The sequence below is a fragment of the Peromyscus eremicus genome, chromosome 3 (assembly GCF_949786415.1).
Source record: "Peromyscus eremicus chromosome 3, PerEre_H2_v1, whole genome shotgun sequence".
Taxonomy (NCBI): domain Eukaryota; kingdom Metazoa; phylum Chordata; class Mammalia; order Rodentia; family Cricetidae; genus Peromyscus; species Peromyscus eremicus.
The window spans coordinates 85,840,005-85,858,189 of record NC_081418.1 but is presented as its reverse complement, the minus strand read 5'-3'; the positions used below and the strand labels follow the sequence as shown (position 1 = coordinate 85,858,189).

The following is an 18,185-nucleotide window of genomic DNA, read 5'->3' as shown; positions in this document are numbered from 1 at the left end:
CATGAATACTTTTATTAATCTGTTCAATAAATATGAATGGGGATAAGCATTTGCTGGCATGGGAAAACAAAACCAGAGACATACTCCCTGCCATCAAGCAGTTCACAGTCAGACTGAGGACACAGCCGCCTCAGGATGATCAAGCCACTGAGTCCAGCCTGGTGAAGGCTATTGACAACAGCACATGCAGAACAGGCAAGAGCATTTCTTCTCTCTGTGTTCTTGTGTGGCCGTGACTAGCTACCTCGGGTTCCTGCCGTGGCTTTCCCATGTTAATGGACTGTAACCTAGAGCCGTGGTCTAAAATAAGCCCCTTCTCCTCTAAACTGCTTTCTGTCACATGGTTTATCACAGTAATAAATGAGACAAGGACACTGCCCAGAAGTCAGTGACGCAGCGATTTCTTAGTTAAAATCCCTTGACCCCATTTTAGACAATCCACATTCCATAGCGTGTGTTCAGATCGTTGGAAATTGTGTTATATTTAATGGGATGGTATTAAATTCTGTAAAATACAGCCATGTAATTTTTCTAATATTGAAAACTATTTATCTTTTTTGTCTGTACTCATAAGACCAGATCCTCAATCTCTTTGCATCTCTGCTTTTTTACCGTGATTGATCCCTGAGTTCAGCGAAGAGAAAAAGAGGGACGATATTTTTTTTCCTTTTGGCTTCCCTCTGATACTACAACAAAGAGTGGTGTGGGCAAACATTTATTGAGCCAGGCAGTGTGATAAATTCTTTAAATGGATTATCTTGCTTAATCCTCTTAATAATCCTATATGAAGTGGCTACTGTAGTGATCCTCAGCTTCGGATGAAACACACAGTGGCTAAATCGGTTGCCAAGCAACAGGTACTTAGCAGGCGGTGATGCTGAAATACAAATCCAGGCAATGTGACCCCTCTCAGCCACCATCAGTTTCCTCTGGATTGAAAGATTGCCTCCAGGAAGGAGAAGGAAGTTTCATGAGATTCAGGAAGCAAACAAACTTCTCCTGTCTGAGAAAGCCAATTCATAATGCCCTTCCGGGGTTATCGAAGCCCCCAAGGAAGGAGACACTGACCAGCCAAGCTCCAAGATTCCTGGTCCTGTCAGGCCGCCTGCAAGGCTTCAGAGAGCTCTGTGACGCACAGTTTATGAATGGCCACCCTGTGGTGGTGGGCTCCGGGCAATGCAGGGGCTTCTGAGTTCTCCCCGCGTCTGTCTAACCCCCAGGAAAACTCATGGGTTCCCCAAGCTGACTTTGGTACAATGGTTACTTGGGTCTGTAGTTGGTTCCCTTTCTGGGGTGGGTAGACATGTGCGTTACTTCTCTGAGAATGCCACCCTCTACAGCCTGTGCTTGTCCCCGGCTCTAACTGTGGCTGTTCAAGTGAACAGGATGTGAACTGAGAGCAAAATGGGGAATCAACCACTGGAAAACAAGCCAGACCTCCGCAGGGAGCAGCACCTCCAGATCTACACCGCAGTGCAGAAGCAGCTTAAGCCTTGGCTTCCTGGCTCCCCTCTGCACCTTCTCTTGGTATGGGAAGTGGTTTTATTTCTATACCATTATTCTACTGTATACAAGCTTAGAAAATAATTACTGCTGTCCCATCACCTCTTCCCTTATATTCTTATTTTACTTTAGAAAAGATTGTGTGTGTGTGTGTGTGTGTGTGTGTGTGTGTGTGTGTGTGTGTGTGTGTACCTGTGTTTGAAAGATATTTGATAACATTTCAATAGTTTACTTTGGCTCAGAGGGTAAGGTGCATGCACCAAGCCTGATGACCTAAATTTGATGCCCAGGACATACATGGTACAAGGAGAGAACTGACTCCCGAAAGTTGTCCTCTGACCCCCACATGTGTGGTATGGCACCACACACATGTAGGCATGCACAAATAAATAAATAACAAATAAATAAAACATAATTTTTCAAGAAAAAAACAAAAACTAAGATGAACAAGTTGTATACAAATACATCAATGTAGTTGATAAACATAACTTGAAGAAATTCTGAATTAAAAAATAAGTTTCATGACAATCAACCTGCAATGTAGGAAAGAAAATTAAATAAAAACAAAAGCAAAACATAAAATTCCTGTCTTCAGTCTCAAAATCTATACAACAATATTTAAATGCAAGAGAATTCAAACTACCATTAAAGAATAGAATTTTAGCAGCTCTTTTAATAACTAACAAGAAAACAAAAGCATCAGTATGCAAAAATTTTTGAAGCAACGAAATAAAAAATCTAAACTATGACATTAACAGAATGCTGTTCCAGACAATTTTTGAAAATTGAGTAGAAAGAAGCATGTATATAAAATTTGCAAAAAACAAAATGCAAAGTCAAATGGCGAGTAAACATTTGTAAAGATCTTCAACTCAAATTGGGTATAGTGCTGCAAACCTCTAATCCCAGCACTTGGGAGGCTGAAGCAGGAGGATTACCACAAGTTCAAGGCCAGCTGGGCCACAGAGTGAAACTCTGCCTCAGAAAAATTATTGGAATGTACTTAAAGTAGAGTGGAAATTAAAGTCATGATGTAACGCCATGTCAGACCTTCCTGTGGTGTCGATGAGGCTGCAAAGCCAGAAGAAACTTGGAGGATGAAATTTAATTTGTTTCAACCATTTTCAAGAGTGTAGGGAGCTGAAGCTTGCAACTGTCCCTCACACAACAAGTTCACTACAAAGCGAGAATTTTAATTTATTGCTGATGGCATAGCCAAACACCACCCATGGGATGGTTTAAAACCAGAAATCAATTTTCTCTGTGTCTGGAAGCCAGAAGTGCAAGGCCAAGGTGTCCCCGGATTTTGTTTCCTAGAGCCTCTCTATCTCATCGACGGCCACCTTCCTGGTACCTATTCAAATGGTGATCCCACTGGGTATGACATGCCTGCCAGTGTTCTGTGCACCGTCATCACTGAGGTTTCTCAGTGTGTCCTACCCTCTTCTTCTAAAGACACTCGTCATTGGATTGGGGCCCATCCCAAGCACACTTTTTAAGAATCATCCCTTTATGGTACCTATTTTTACTCACATTCTGAGATACTGAGAGTTCCTGTTTCAATATATGGAATTTGAAAGGACACAATTCATCCCTCAATCAGAGTTTCCTTAGAGAAAGTCACCTATGGGCTCATAAAGAGATTTGTATAGCATCTTAATTACATTTTCTGTAAATATGTGTAAAAAGCCAAAAATAATGAAAATAACAAATACCCATTTATTTTGATAATGTACTTCTGTTAAAATGAAGTCTCGGCTTCCTGGCTCCCCTCTCTGCACCTTCTCTTCAGTTCTATCGAAGGGGCAGGCCACTACGAATTTGACCATGTGAGTATATAAATAACACAAAGTGGACTTGGGGTCTTTCTTTCTTTCTTTTTTCTTATTTTTATTTTTTAGTTCTTTTGGGGATGTCACAATGGGGGGGCAGACATGGAAGGACTGGAAAGGGACTGTGATCGGGGTGCATGATGTGAAACTCCCGGAGAATCGATAAAAATGCTATGTGGGAAAAAAAAGAAAATGAAAAGAAGAAAAGGGTACAATGATGAATATACAAAAGTTGGCCTGGAAGAATATGAGTTAGAAAATGTAATGTTGAATGCTGTAATGAATTTAGATATTGTTCTGTTTATATCTCTAAATTTACTTAGGATTAAAAAATATACCTTTCAAACTCAAGAGAAAATAGGTTCCTTCTCATTTAGCTTCCCCATCAACAACTCATTGGCACTGACCTTGGAAAAAAATCTACTTAATACTTTCCTAAAATTGGATTTAAGCACAGACACTTATGAATAGCTCTCTTAAAAGTTTGAATATTGAATTTCTCCTGGTTGAGATCCAAAACCCATCTGAAATGGAGCCAGCAGAGCTTACGGTTCAGACCAGGGTGAAATAACTGAGTATAAACCAGTGTGGCTAGAGCAGGTGGTTCTGGGAAAAGGGCATTGACAAAGACAACCCAGCTAATCCACAACTCCTTTGTGGGTGTGATCCCACCGTAGACAATTCTTAGTAAAAACAATTGGTAATAAATGGTGAACCTTTATCCTGAACTCCTAGAGACACCTGGTCAAATGCAATATGGAACCGAGGGGACCATACATGAGGTCGGGTGAGGGCTTCCTCTGTGTATCTGTATTCAATAGTAACACATCATTTGCAGATATTAACCTCTGCAGAGGGCAGGTGACCTGAGTGTGAGACTCAAATGATGCTTGTAGGAAATGAGTGTGATCTCCCAACATAAATGGTTGGCACTGGCCAAGAGTTCTGAGATCTGTTCACTGAAACCTCAACAAGGAAGGCAAGGTTTGCAAGACACTTTCTTTACCAAGACACACCAGTACCAATGCAGACACTCAGCAACACTAATGATAGGCCTGGAGTTGCATAATGTTTCCATATGAGGCTGTAACAAGATACCCGTAAAGTTCCAACATGAGGAAAAATCACTTTGGCACTGTCCCAAGAGCCTGGTTCTGATTCCCTCAGGAATATCCTTGCTGCTCTCTTCATCTCAGGGAAGCTCCTGATGATTCACCAACTCTCAGAAGATTTGTGAGCTATGAGGAATAGACTCGGGGAACTTGTGCCCCTCATTGATATGGACCTTGGCAAATGATGGGCATGCTCCTTGAACGAAAGGCAAGATGAATAAACAGAGACAAAATCATTGGCACATGCCATAAGACTCAGTGCCCTCCCCTTGGTATAGCTTCTCTCTATAGAACTTCGAGTTTTTCCTTCCACCAGTAACACCTACCTTATTTTTTTAATTATTTTGTTTTATTTATAAGTGTTTGCCTGCATGTATGTCTTTGCACCATTTTGCCTAGTGTCCATGAAGGCAAGAAAATGGCACCAGATCCCCTAGGACTGGAGTTATAAATGGTTGTGGGAGTACCATGTTAGCGCTCAGAATCTAACCCAGATTCCCTACAAGAGCAGCCAGTACTCTTAACCTCCGAGCCCTCTCTCCAGCTCCAACACCTACCCTATTAGTCATCTAAGTTTTCCCACACCCAGGCAATTCTAGGTGTCCTGGTTAACTTTACTAGGTAACTTGACTCAACCTAGAATTATCTCAGTCAATTAAAGAATTGCCTGGATCACATTGGCCTGTGGACATGTCTGGGGATGGGGGGTTAGCTTGATTGTTCGTTAATGTAGGAGGACACAGCCTACTGAAGGTGGCAACATTCCCTAAGTGGTGGTTCTGAACTATGCATGAGAGTTAGCAGAGCCTAAGCCTCCCTGCTAGCCAGCAAACAGCGTTCTCCATTGTTACTGTTGCATTTATTTGGCTGTGAGTGAGTTCCTTGGTCTTTTCTATGCTCATGGAATGGCAAGCATGCCTGCTTTAAGTTTCTACCTTGAGTTCCCATCTTGACTTCCCCTCAATGACAGACTACAACCTGAAATTGTAAGCCAAGTAAGTCCTTTGTCCTGCATAGTTGCTTCTGGTATTTCTCGCAGCCATGGAAATTAAACTAGAAAAGCAGGGGTTCACCTTAAATTGAGCCCTCACTATCTGATAAAGAAGACTAGAAAATGCAGCACAATGTCACACTCAAAATATTTGGGCAGAAGCCAGAAAACAATCCATCAAAGAAAGGGATTTGGTTTCTTTTCTCACAGAGAGGTCAGGTTAAATAGCCTCTAAGGACATTTCTGACTCTAAAAATATTTCATCTTCCTAGTAACAGTGGAGTAACCAGTGTCATTTCCTGAGGTTTCTCAGCCTCGGCTCTGCTGAGAATCAGGACTTCTTGACATAGCACCAGTTTCAGATACCGCTCCTGTAGCAAGCCAGTCACACTGAACACATTTTCTGGTACGTATTACTATCTCTGAAATGACTATGTGTCTTATAGCCTGTAGCTTGTCCTTGTTTAATTTCCATCACTCTGGCACATAAATGATGTATCTCTTACAATTGATGAGGCCTCAGATTCACTAGAATATATTAGGTCTCTGGCAGGTTCCTTCAATGCAAATACAGTGATCTGTTCTTTTATCTTATGATTTTCAAGTGCATATGAGCTGCCCTCTTAGCTATACACCCACAGGCTTTTCATGCAAGCCTCTTTCTGTTTGCCTAGGGAAAGAACTAAAATTCTGGTTATTCAACTACGTGGAAGAAAGCTAAGCAATAAGAAGACACCTCCCTGGATATAGTGAAGCCTTCTTGCAGAGCTATGTAACTTCCCTGAGCAGTTCAGGCTCATTGGCCACTAAATGAAGCCCCTCTGAAGCCCAGCACCAGGTAAGTCCTGCGGCATCACTCACAGACATCTTTCCAACTTAGAATTTGATTCATCTTGTTAAGAAAGCCTCTTACTTCTTAATTAACCATTAGCCAGAGACCCACAGCCAGTCTCAATCTTCGCTGAAGAGAAATTGGGAGTCCAGAGAGAGCAAGCAAATGATGTGTATCAGCTTCTGCCCAGTCACAGATTCCAGCCCCAGGAATTTCTGATATGCGTCCACCTCAGGTCCTCCCAGGCTGAGCCTGTGAGCAGTGAAATAGCCTCCCTGTGGAGTGGAAGGTAGGGCGGCAGGGAGTGGGAAGATAAGGTGGTCTTAGCTCTTGGCTACTGCTCTGATCTCTGGGCTTTTAACTCTTTATTGGGCTCTGTGTTTCTTATTTTATAAGACCGTTTATGATTACATCTACAGTAGGGTCTGTAGGAAGTAGAAAGTACATGAAAAACAAAACGCCAAATCTCTCTCTCCTTAACTGTTTCAATGCATTCTTGGGCTCCTGTGGCAAATATTTTCCAAGGTTACCTAACCCCAATAAGTCACATCTGTGTATAATCCTCTCCCCTCAAACGTAAACCTGTGACAGGCTTCTAAGCAGCATAGTATTACCAAGATGGTGGGACTTAGAGGCTCTGATAAGTTATATGATGTAGGGCTAGAGAGAGGGTTCAGATGAGAAACTGTGTGCCATACAAACATAAAGACCTGAACTCAGATTCCCTAGGACCCACATAAAAAGCTAGCCATTTACACACACACATACACACACACACACACACACACACACACACACACATACATACACACACACACAAACACACATACACACACACACATACACACACACACATACACACACACACACACACACACACACACACACACATACACACCTGTAATCCCAGCACTGAGGAGGAAGAGACAGGAAGATCCCTGGAACTTTCTGGCCAGGCAGTATAACCAAATCAGTTTAGTGACAGACCCTATTTTTGAAAATATAAGGTATAGAATGATTTAGGGAGACCTAACATCAACCTTAGGCTTCACACACATGTGTACACATATACATACACAAAGTTACATTACATCAGGCTCTGATGTAACAGGCTAGAGAGAGATCCTCTGTGCCCTGAAGAAGCCAACTGCCACAGGTGACTTACAGATGGGAGGAGCATGTGGCAGGGAGTTGCCTAGAGCCACTGAAAGCTGCCTCCTGCCACTAACAGGCTAAGAAGTTGTGGCCCTTGGGTCATATTGCAAGGAAGTAAATCCTGCTGAAGGCTCACATGAACTGAGATTGGATATTGACCCAGAAGAGTTTCCATATTTGACCCAGCACAGACCACAAGCAGGACGTGGCTAACACAAACTTGTGGATGAAAACATGATGGTTTCAGTGGCTAAGGTTTCAGGTATGCAGCAAGAGAAAATGGACTGTCTCCCTTCTGCTCCTTCATCTCCTCTTTCTGTCACTGAATCTGCAAACATCCATTCATATATATTAAATTATATATATACGGAGGGGGGAAAAGAGACAGAGACGGAAATAAGAGTCCACTCTGCTTAATGCTCCAGGCCAAATTTCAAAGAAACAGCAAGGAGTAAAATAAATAATGTCTTAGGGATAGAGAGATGCTTCCATGGTTAGGAGCATTAATTGTTCTTCCAGAAAACCCAGATTAGGTTTCTAGAACCCACATGGAGGCTCAGTCATCTCCAGTTCCAGCTGATCTAGCACCCTCTTTTGGACTCTGTGGGCACTACATACATGTGGTGTACATATACACATGCAGGCAAACATGCATACAAATAAAATAAAAATAAGTCTTTCCAAAAAAGAGAAAATCATTTTCTTCTTGGAATTTTCTTTTTAGCAGAGAAATGCATACAATGAGACTACAAACAACCATTTTGATAATAGGTGGTATGAGAAATGAAGACAGAAATGTGTTTTAATAAATACTCATATAATAAATATTCAAAATAAATATTTAATAATTAAATAATTCATTACTAAATATTTAAAATAATAAAATTCATGCTGACAAGAGCATGACCCAAAGATCATTCATTTGCCCAAGGGTAAATGAGCTAATAAATGAATGATAAACTGTTGTGAAAACAGAACAGTGGGCCAGAACAATAAACGTTTGCTGGCAGAGGAACTCTTCTTCGACAGGAACATTTTTATCACATACCTCAGTGTGGTGGTCTGAATGAGAAATATGCCCAATAGGCTCATGTCCTTGAGCACTAGGTCCCCAGTTGGGGATGCCGTTTGAGGTTTAGGAGGTGTGATTTTGCTGGAGGAAACAGTCACTGGGGGCGGGCTTTGAGAGTTGAACTTCCCATACCACTTCCAGTTCACGGTTTCTGCCTTGTGCTTACATTTAATATGGCGATTTCTTAGAAAATTGGGAATCCATCTCCCCCAAGATCCAGCTATACCACTCTTGGGCATATACCCAAGGAATGCTCAACCACACCACAAGAGCACTTGTTCAGCTATGTTCATATCAGCGTTGTTTGTAATAGCCAGAACATGGAAACAACCTAGATGCCCTTCAACTGAAGAATGGATAAACAAAATGTGGTACATATACACAATGGAATACTACTCAGCAGAGAAAAACAATGACATCATGAGGTTTGCAGACAAATGGATGGATCTAGAAAAAATCATCCTGAGTGAGGTATCCCAGACTCAGAAAGACAAACATGGTATGTACTCACTCATAACAGGATACTAGATGTGGAACAAGGATGACTGGACTGCTACTCACATCACCAGGCAGGCTACCTGGAAAACAGGACCCCAAGAAAGACACAGGGATTGCCCAATGACAGAGAAATGGAATGAGATCTACATGAACAGCCTGGACATGAGTGGGGGTAGTGAAGGGCGAGGGTCGAGGGAAAGAGAGCTTGGGTGAGTGGGAGATCCCAGCTGGATCAACAACAGAGAGGGAGAACAAGGAATAGGAGACCATGGTAAATGAAGACCACATGAGAATAGGAAGAAACAAAGTGCTAGAGAGGCCCACAGAAATCCACAAAGATACCCCCACAACAGACTGCTGGCAATGGTCGAGAGACAGTCCGAACTGACCTACTCTGGTGATGGGATGGCCAAACACCCTAATTGTTGTGCTAGAAACATCATCCAACTACTGAGGGATCTGGATGCAGAGATCCATGACTAGGCCCCAGGTGGATCTCTGGGAGTCCAATTAACGAGAATGAGGAGGGTTTATATGAGCGAGAATTGTTGAGACCAAGGTCGGATAAAGCACAGAGACAAATAGCCAAACAAACGAAAACACATGAAATATGAACCAATGGCTGAGGGGTCACCAACTGGATCAGGCCCTCTGAGTGGGTGAGACAGTTGATTGGCCTGATCTGTTTGGGAGGCATCCAGGCAGTGGCACCGGGTCCTGTGCTCACTGCATGAGTCGGCTGTTTGAAACCTGGGGCCTATGCAGGGTCGCTTGGCTCGGCCTGGGAGGAGGGGACTGGACCTACCTGGACTGAGTCCACCAGGTTGATCTCAGTCTGTGGGGAAGGCTTTGCCCTGGAGGAGATTGGAATGGGGGGGGCGGGCTGGGGGGAAGGTGAGGGGGGGAGGGGGGAGAACAAGGGAATCTGTGGCTGATATGTAGAACTGAATTGTATTGCAAAATAAAAATTAAAAAAAAAACAAACAAACAAAAGATGCAAAGTGAGCATGCAACAATCAGGAACTTTCTGACTCAGCACAAAAATCCCCATCACCGGGTTCATAGTAATATAAAGATGATATGTACATTTTTTTTTTCAATTTAAGAAATCCTTCAATTGAAAAAAAAAAAAAAAAGGGTGTGAGCTCCTGTCTTTCTGTCCCAGTCACCAGGCCTGCCTGATGTCATGTGTCCATTCCCCGCACCCCCCACCCTGCCATGATGTACTCTATCCCTGTGGAACCCTATGCCCAAATAAACTCTTTCTTCCTTAAATTAACATAGTCTGGTGCTTTATCAACTCAGCCACAATCTACAGTACCCACAAAGACCACTGCCTCCCCACCACTTCCTCTCTCTTGGATGTTCACAGTGTTAAAGAATCTGGAAGCCAAATTACAGAAGGAATGTGTAGAAGAATTTTAGGTTAGAACTAATTGTAAACTAAAGCAATGTGCTAACAGGAAATTCTATCAATGGACACAAATTACGAACAGATTCCAGTTGACTATGGAAAAAAATATCTTTACTTGGAGTTTGTTCAAAATGGAATGAGTTGTCTAAGAAACTTATTTCAGGGGGAATTCAAGCAAAGCCTATCTGCCTTCTTCTTAGAGTTGTTATGGGTCATTTCTACTGAGGTTATAAATAGGTCCTATAAGACCCTTAAAAGAGTTTAATAATGTGACTTGAGCTAGAATGTAAAAAGCCAACGATGAAATAATTTATTACCCCCCCCCCCCCCAGAGCTCAGTTCAAAGGACAGAATCCACTCTAGCTATTCAAGGGAGCAACTTCATGATGTTGGGTGACTGACAGACACCAGGAGAGTGGCCTCGACTTTTCTGCAATTCACAGTCGAGCCTCTGACAGATGGAAATGAAGCTAAGGAATTAGGAAGCTGCCAGGGTATCTGCTGGCTCCAGAATCACACTCTGCCATGCAGAATGGAGGCATGCATGTGCCTCCTGTTGTCTACTGTGCCTTACCAGTCTCACGGGGTGGGGGGATACCACAGCTTACGGTGGTAGACACTATAACCCCAGGACTTGGGAAATGAAGCAGAAAGATCAGGGGTTTGAGGTCAGTACCCCACCACACAATGACTTTAAGGCCAACCTGGGCTGCATGAGACTCTGTCTCAAGAAGACAGAGAGAAAGAGGAAGGGTGGGGGGTGGGAGGGAGGCTAAGTACAGGAGACATCAGCTTCTGGTGCAATGGAGACAGTAGATTTGGGGATTGCACGGCCTCCAGCTCATCAAAATCATCTCACATGTGTCATTCCCAACTTTAGTTTCCTCTGCAGCCCATAAATGCTTGACTTTTGCATGTTACCTGATTAGTCTGTGCACTCAATCTGTGTTGTGATGATCACCCCTACACACATACACATTCGTACATGCATGCAAGTGTACACACACACACACACACACACACACACACACACACACACGCACGCACCAGATCTCAGGCTCGTTTTGATTTTATCACCTCCACAGCAGCAGAGGTATCACATTATTTAAGGACAGAAGAAACACTAATTCTCTGACTGAGCTCACAATGAAAAATTCAAAATCCAAGAGTTTATCAACTTTTCAAGTGTCAGTGTAGGTATCTAGCACATCTCTGTGATTTTGTGTTACAACTCCTCTATACTCTGTTGTAGGTGTGGTTCTAACAGACACGGTCCTCCAGATGACCTTGGGACTCGAGTGTCTTCTGTCTCTCCCTGACACGATCTACCAGGAGCCCATCTTTTACTTACCACTAACTGCTGCATCCTAACTACTTAAGTTACCAGATCCCGAGGGCTTCAGACTCAACCAAGACAGGAAGCTGCCCCAGAGTCCCACCCCTCAGTGACTGTCTAGTACCCATTTCTACATTTCTCTAGGTTCAGAGCCTGCCATAGAATTTGTTTCAGTAATTTTAATTTAAAATCATTAAGACTCATTATCAAATGACTTAAAAGGCAGTGCAGTCATTGAGCTGGCCTTGGGAACGGGAACGCCCAGGAACACAGTACAGAACTTGCAGGAAACTGGGGTGAGAACATCAAGATCATCTTACCTTTGTGATCTTCGCCAGCAAATTATACAACCTTGTTTCTCAGTACCTACCAAGCTGAAGCTGGACAGGATGACATCTGTGACAGATGCTGGCGGTGGCGACAGAGCTACAGACGACTTCTACTCTGCAGTGCTAGAGTCTGCCTTCCATCTAACACTGTGGATGGGTCCGCTGTGAGGAAGCTGGGTCATCTACTGAACCAAAACACAAGGGAGTCTAGGAAATGCTTACAGCGTTTAGAAAGCCAGGATGCCTGCGACATCCTCAAGGAGGCTGAAGTCTACACAATGGAATTTGTTATGGTATAGGCATTTATGTAATTTCAAAGTTTCATGTAAAAAACTAACCCCACGGCTGGCACCATGCTCGAGTTAAGAGCACATACTACTCTTCAAAGAACCTGAGTTCCCTTCCCAGTATCCATGTCCTTGATCCTGCAGCTCCAGATCCAGGATATCTGATACCCTTCTGGCCGCCACCAGCACGTTCACTTACATATACATATCCACACAGAAACACAATATTAAAAAAAAAACAAATCTTTAATGAAAACAAGTGTTATCCCTAGTGCAACAGTATAAAGAAATGAATGAGGGCTTCAGGTCAGTGTTACTCAACCTATGGGTAGCAACCCCTTTATGGGGGTCGAACAACCCTTTCACAGGGGTCAAATATCAGATATCTTAAATATCAGATATTTACATTATTTACTAAAATTACAGTTATGAAGTAACAATGAAAATAATCTTATGATGGGGGTCACCACCACATGAGGAACTGTATTAAAGGTCATAGCGATATTACCCACAACTCCCTTTTCTTTATCTCTCTTCCAGCCAAGCAAGATGCCCAAGGGGAAGAAGGTGGCCCCGGCCCCCGCCGTCGTGAAGAAACAGGAGGCCAAAAAGGTGGTGAATCCTTTGTTTGAGAAAAGGCCCAAGAACTTCGGCATTGGGCAGGACATCCAGCCCCAAAAGAGATCTCACACGCTTCGTCAAATGGCCCCGCTACATTAGGCTGCAGCGGCAAAGAGCCATCCTCTACAAGTGGCTCAAAGCACCTCCTGCCATTAACCAGTTCCCCCAGGTCCTGGACCGGCAAACAGCTACCCAGCTGCTTAAGCTTGCCCACAAGTACAGGCCAGAGACAAAGCAGGAGACGAAGCAAAGGCTGCTGGCCTGTGCTGAGAAGAAAGCTGCTGGCAAAGGGGACGTCCCAACTAAGGGACCACCTGTCCTCCGAGCGGGGGTCAATACAGTCACCACCTTGGTGGAGAACAAGAAGGCTCAGCTGGTGGTGATTGCCCACGGTGTAGACCCCATTGAGCTGGTGGTCTTCCTGCCTGCCCTGTGTCGAAAGATGGGGGTCCCCTACTGCATTATCAAGGGAAAGGCCAGGCTGGGGCGGCTGGTCCACAGGAAGACATGCACCACTGTTGCCTTCACACAGGTTAACTCGGAAGACAAGGATGCTCTGGCTAAGCTGGCGGAAGCTACTAGGACCAATTAAACGACAGATAGGATGAGATCTGCCGCCACTGGAGAGGCAACGTCCTGGGTCCTAAATCTGTGGCTCGGATTGCCAAGCTGGAAAAGGCAAAGGCCAAAGAACTCGCCACTAAATTGGGTTAAATGTACACTGCTAAGTTTTCTGTACATAAATATAATTACAAACTTATCTTCCATCTTAAGAAAAAAAAAGGTCATAGCATTAGGAAAGTTGAGAATCACTGCCTTAGGTGATTAGACCGTGAAAGCTCTACTCACATGAATGAGATCAGTGCTTTATAAAAAAGGAAGCTAGTTACATCTTTCCCTCTCTTCTGCCATGAAAATACACAGCCTTGGGACCCCTCCAGAGGAAGAGTATTCGCAGTACCATCTGAAAGCAGAGACTGAGCCCTCAACTAAACACTAAACCATGCAGTGTCTTGATGGACTTCCCAGCCTCCTTAACTATGAGCAATGAATATGTGCTGCTTGTAAATTACTCCATCTATTGTATGTGGTTATGGAAGCAGTGGTGAGCATGGCAGGAGGCAGGCAGGCATGGCCACTGGAGCAGTAGCTGAGAGCTTACATCCAGAACCATGTAGGCAGAAGTTTCTCAGTCCCGCCTGGCCCCGCGGTCCTGACAAATCTCTCCCACCCACGATCCCGCAGCCATTTATAAAACAATTACACAGAGGCTTCTATTAATTACAAACTGTATGGCCTATGGCTCCTGCTTATATTAGCTAGCTCTTTCAACTTAATTCAACCCATTCCTATTAATCTATGTCTTGCCATGTGACTTCGTGGCTTACCAATACTTTCACATCTTCCTTCTTGGGTGTCTGGATCATGTCTCCTCTGACTCCACCTTTCTTCTCTATCTCATTTGGATTTCCCACCTGGCTGTAAGCTTTCTTGCCATAGGCCAAAACAGCTTTATTTATTAGCCAATGGGAGCAACACATATTCACAGCATACAGAGAGACATCCCACAGCAGAACTGCAAGTTAAATGCAGAGAGAGGGGGGCGGTCTGCTGTGGGCTTTTGAAACATCAAAGTCCACATCCAGTAATGCACCTCTTCCAACAAGGCCACACCTTCTAATCCTTTCCAAACAGTTCTACTAACTGGACCAAGTATTCAAACTATGAGCCTATAGGGGCCGTTCTCATCCAAACCACCATACCAGGTGATTTAATGTAGGAACTCCTGACCTTACTCAGCAGCACCCCACTCAGCCCCAGCTACCTCTAGCCCTAAATTACAGTCATCATAAACACTCCTGGTGCCTGTAGGATCCAATAAATCATGAGAACTTTATTCAGTGAAGACTCCCCAGTGTGAGGAAAGTTTGGTGACGCATGGCTATCATCCCATCACTGGCTGAGTCGGAGGACAGTAAGTTTAAGGCTAGCCTGAGCTATACAATGAAACTCTGTCTCAAGACAAAACAGGAGCTCAGGAGAATGCTTAGAAGTTAAGAGCACTTGCTGCTCTTGCAGTAGACCTGAGTTTAGTGCCCAGAGTCTGTATCAAGTGGTTTATAATAACTACAACTACAACTCCAGGGGATCTGACACCTTATTCTGTCCTCTGTGGGCATAAACACACAAGTGCATATATATAAATTACACCCTAGATCAGTGCACCTCTCAGCCCTCATCAGAGAAGCTTCCTTTTGCAGCAGATGGAGATTGGTATAGAAACTCACAATGGACCAAAGTGTAAAGATTAAGAGACTATTGTGTGCTCAGTCCTAAATGGGATATCTATGACACCCCTCCCTCCAAAGACCCAGATCACTGCAGACAGGAGGAGGGAGGGGAAGGCAGAAAGGTTGTAAGAGCCAAAGGCAGTGACTGGCTGCAACAAAATAATGTTTTCTAAACAAAACAGGGCTGTTGCTCATGTGAACACACAGCATTGCAGCGGTGTGCATAAGACCTTCACAAGCTCAAACCAAACATGACCCCAGAACGAAGTGCCCACCACAGCTAAGGAGCTTTGGCAAATAGCTGCTGGGAGAGAAAAAGCCCGTTTTTCTTTAATGGTGTGATCCCTGGTAAGTCTGCCTTGCTCTGGGGAAAGCCCCAGATGCAAGAGAGAGTTGGGCAATGCAAACTGTATTTGGTGGGTTTGAAAATAAAGGAGGACACAAAGTTGGGTGGGTAGGAAAGGGGGTGAATCTGGGAAGAATGGAAGGAGGGTAAATACAATCAAAATACTTTGTATGAAATTCTTCAAGAATTAACTTTGAGGGCTGGGCGATGGTGGCACATGCCTTAATCCTGGCACTTGGGAGGCAGAGGCAGGTGGATCTCTGTGAGTTCGAGGCCAACCTGGTCTACAGAGCTAGTTCCAGGACAGTCAGAGATATTAAACAGAGAAACCCTGCCTCAAAAAATGAGAAGAAAAAAATGAGATCCTCAGTGTATACAGTATGAACCACAGCATCGCCCTCTGTGAAGGAGATGAAGGACGCCTTCTGGCATAGACTGGTTGGACTTATGTGATGGCAGTCTCCAGAAAGCACCCAAATGTCTCATCTTTGCATTTCTGCAACTGTTATTCAACAGTTGTTAGGAAGCCATGTTGAGCCCTGACCAGGTTAGTGCTATGATGAATGAATAGAGGAAAGTGATTGCCATTTCTATCTTGAAGGGTAATATAGCTTGAATGTGTTCCCCAAATTTCATATGGTAATAGAGTCACCAGACTAGGCCTCAGGTGTCAAATCTAGTCCACTCCTATTTATGGAAATAACATTTGATGAGCACATACTGCATCCATTCCCTGAAGAATTGTCCATGCTGTTTAGGCCCTGTGACAGCAGAGCAGAATGGTGGTGACAGTCAACATCCTTGCCAAGCCTACAGTACTTACTGTCTAGCCATTTATAGGAAAGGTTTGCAAACGTCTGGGTCTCACAGTGGCACCATCAAGTGGGTTTCCAGACATATATCCATCTGATGGTACAGGGTTGGGGTAAGGTAAGGAGCAGAGGATGACCAAGGGGTTCTGATCCACAGGCCTGGGTAGCCAAACACATATTCCTCGGCTTGATCATTGAAACTGAAGGACAAATCTCTAGTCAATTAGAGGTACATTCTTGAAGAGTCATTGCAGAATGAGAAGCAGAGTTAACAAGATAATAAACCAAAGCCAAAACATGCTGAAGGTCTGGGAGGAGGGAGCAGGAAGTTTATGGATAAACTGAAGAAGAGGGAAAACAGAGTAGAGAGGTAAAGAGACATGACCCAAAATGCACAGGAGAGCCTGAAGAAGTCATGTTGGCTCTGTACCTCTGGCACTGGTCTCCAGTTTTCTGTATTCATTGCCTGTGAATTGCAATATCCTCTCCTGGCAGAAGGATGGCTCATAAGGCTGAGGAAACTGATCAAACTTGGAAGGTTCCCATGTTCAGAGAGTTATGCAATTCTCAAGGTCCTTCCCCAAGGTTATATAAGCAGTAAGAAATTGCTGTGGGCTCCAGAGAAGCTAGGAAACAAGGAGGACCCTAAGAGGGATATATAGATCACCTTGGGAAGGGGAAACAGAGGAGATCCCTATGGGTAAACTGGGAATAGGGGGCCAGTAGAGGGGAGGGGATGGGGGATGAGAACATGAGAAAATGGGATGATTAATATGGGGGAGGGACGGAGTGGGAGAGCAATGAGAGAGTTGATAGAGGGAGACATCATGGGGTAAGGGAGAAACTGGGTGCTGTAGCCATACGTTTCTTGGTCCCACCCAGCCCACTGCGGCCCAGACAAATCTCTCTTACCCACAATCCCATAGCTACTCAGACCCAAGTAAACACACAGAGGCTTTTATTATTTACAAACTGTATGGCTTATGGCAGGCTTCTTGCTTGCTAGCTCTTATAACTTAACCCATTTCTATTTATCTATAAGTTGCCACATGGCTGTTGCATTACCAGTCTGCTGGCATGGTGCTGACATCTTGCTGCTTCTTCTGCAGCGGCAGCTGGTGTCTCTCTAGACTCCGCCTTTCTCCTTCCTGTCTCTCTCCTTGGATTTCCCACCTGTCTCTAAGCTGCCTAAAGCAGCTTATTTATTTAACCAATGGGAACAACATATATTCACAGCATACAGAAAGATATCCCCCATCAGGGTGCTAGGGAAATTCTCAGGAATTCACAAGGATGACCCCAGATTAGACTACTAGAAATAGTGGTGAGGGGCCTGGACTGGCCTACCCTGGTAATCAGATTGATGAATACCATAACTGTCATCATAGAGCCTTCATCCAGTAACAGAAGGAAGCAGATGCAGAGATTCACAACCAAGCACCAGGCCTGGCTCCAGGAGTCCAGTTGAAGAGAGGGAAGAGGGATTACATGAGCAAGGAGGGGTCAAAATCATGATGGGGAAATCTACAGAGACAACTGAACCAAGCTCAAAGGAACTCACAAACTTTGGACAGACAGTTGTGGAACCTGTGTGGAACAGGACTAGACCCTGGGAGATAGTTGGGGAGCTGGGTCTGTTTGAGGGGCCCCTGGCAGTGTGATCAGGGTCTATCCCTGGTGCATGAACTGGATCTCATTAACTATGGTCGGACTCCTTGCTCACCCTTGATACAGTGGGGAGAGGCTTGGTCCTA

General features: G+C 44.1%; 1 pseudogene; it reads left to right on the top strand.

The window, feature by feature from the left end:
• Nucleotides 1-1,404: 1,404 nt before the first annotated feature.
• On the top strand, nucleotides 1,405-13,742 carry LOC131906430 (large ribosomal subunit protein eL8-like; annotated as a pseudogene).
• The last annotated feature ends 4,443 nt before the right edge of the window (nucleotides 13,743-18,185 follow it).